This window comes from Podarcis pityusensis (genome assembly GCF_964106645.2).
Source record: "Podarcis pityusensis genome assembly, chromosome: 6".
Taxonomy (NCBI): domain Eukaryota; kingdom Metazoa; phylum Chordata; class Lepidosauria; order Squamata; family Lacertidae; genus Podarcis; species Podarcis pityusensis.
This window is the reverse complement of record NC_138030.1, coordinates 59,550,619-59,553,161: the sequence shown is the minus strand read 5'-3', so window position 1 is coordinate 59,553,161 and position 2,543 is coordinate 59,550,619.

Here is a 2,543-nt window from a genome sequence, read left to right as displayed (position 1 = left end):
TTATTTATTTTTTTAAAAAGGCCCCTCAAAATTGTGTTGTTTTAAAAAGTTGTTGTTGTTGTTGTTGTTGTTTGGTAATCAAAATATGCCCCAGTGTGTCTATTTGGCCTACAAAACCACAGGCTGTTCCTGGAATGATTTTTATGGAATAACTTAGTTTCCAAACGACTTATACCAAATCATATACAGGGCAATCTATGACCACTGTGAGCTGATGACAACTCCTCACCTTGCACCAGCTTAGGCAGGGAAGCTCCAGCAAATCCTAAACATGCTGGGAAGCTGAATGATCCACCTGCCTCTCAACAAGAAGCCCTGAGGCCATTGCTACTTGTCTGTGACGGTTCCTGCGAAGAATGGAGTGCCACGGACCTGCACTTCCTAACCAGGCATTGTCGAAATAGCAGCGATCATGGGACATAGGGTATTACATAACCCAAACCTGTTTGGAGGACCCCAGTGACTGACTGATTCTGCCAGAACAGAAACTTGTTCTTTCTCCTCCAGGTCATTATGGCTTGGAATTATGGTCTTTGAGTACAGCAGAAAAGGATTTTGGAGTACAACTTCCATCAACCACAGGGAGCGGTAGTTCAAAAATATGTGGATAGCACCAGGTTGGCACAGGCAGCCTTGTGATGGTTTAACTCATACAATTAACAGAACTGTTTGTAGTTTCATGTAAACGTATGATATATATATGCCTCAATTTCTAGTTTTCCCAATGTTTTGATTATCCGCCTGTGCCATTGAGTCAAGTGGCCGGATCCAGTAGTCCCAGGCTGAATTCAAGTACAGATATTTAACTGCTGAGGTCAAAACAGCAGCTGACTTTGTGTGGTTTGCACATGTCGTCCTGTTCTGGCAGATGGCTTAAGATGTGCCCAGAAAGCATCTCAAAAACATTTCAACAATTGCCCATGGAAACTCATTTCCTAAGGATTTTTCCTGGCCTGTGGATCTGTATGTCAAGGCTTTCACAAGACGAGTGAAACTGCTAGCTTTGCCTGATGCAAAATGTCCATGTGAATGACATGCCATGTGAATGACAAGTTCCACAAGCCAGAGCAGATGGTTTCAGCATTACAGACTTGTTGCATCAAAGACCCATCGGAAACGAGCATGGAAACCTCCACTTCATTTAGCTGCTATCTGATCGGGTCCTCTCTGTCTGTGGAAAAAGACATTCCTTGCACCGTTAACCGGCATGACGCTGCAGCTGACGAAAACCCAACGGACTAACCAGCCAAACCAGGGCATTATTGCTTTGGGACCTTGACGCTGTAGCTGAATGCCCCCCAACCTCTTTCCATTCTCCCCTACGGAATTTTAGTAGGTCAGATCTAATATAAGAGCAAAGAGCATTTATTGGAAAGCCGTGTTCAACCTAACTCTGAAAACCACAAGGCCCGGCAGTTCCAATACTTGGACTCTTTTTCTCATGCTTAATGGCAGGGGCTTTGGGTAGCAAGCCCAAGCTATCCTTGTCTCCTTGGCAGCCTGCCAGCTCCAAATAATAATCCATTAACGTCTGCCCCACTGGCATCCTTGCCAAATGCGAAGGATATCTTTTAAATAAACACTGGCAGTTCCCAGTCAGACGAAAGCAAGGGAGGAAAGGAAAAACAATCCTTGACATTTCAGTGACTTTGCAGGGCTAGCTGACACCTGGTACTACCCTGATCTGGTGGTGTTTATGCTGAGCTTCTCCTCTTGGCTCCTACACGGACTTTAAATAGAACTGGAAAGGCATAATGATAGCAGTATCTTTCTTGGACATCCACCGCAGCTCTCTCTCCCTCTCTCTCTTTTTCCCCAAGCAAAAAGGAGAGCCTGATGTTAACATCAACATCTGCGTTGCTGTCTTCCTCTGAAATTCAGAAAAACAGCTTAGCTGGCCAGCATGCCCCACGCCCTTTGTCAACAATTTCCCATTTTTTCCCACACTTAGCAGCTTGGATGGAGTCTGTTTTCACATGTTTTCACATGCTTCCTGTTGGACTAGATGACCCTCGAGATCCCTTCTGACTTACAATTCTGTGATTGATTCCTGCCTGTTGGTTCTCTTAGCCTACCTAGCTTAAACAGCCACACAGATCGTTCTCAGAAGACCAATTACCGTAGTATCTCTGCACATCTTCAGGGGTTCCCCAAACATATCACTCCCTTCCCTTTCAGTTTGTTTTATTTACACACACACACACACACACACACACTCCTCATTTCGCCCTTGGTGACCTTTTAGAACGGTTTGACACATAATGCTCAATATTGGTTTTTTGCTTGAATTGGTTTGCAGCACAAGTTTTAAAATGGCTAAGAATGTACATTTGACTTAAAACGTCTCTTTTCTTCTTGCACAAAAGGTGTATTGGATACAATCCCATCTAATTCATATGTTACACCCTAGGAAAGGGTGTGTGTGTGTGTGTGTGTGTGTGTATTAGCTACTGAGAAATTAAAATTATATTTACAAACCAAAGACACGTGTTCTCATACAATTTTAATCCAGCTGAACATAAATAAATAAATGCAGCTTTCTA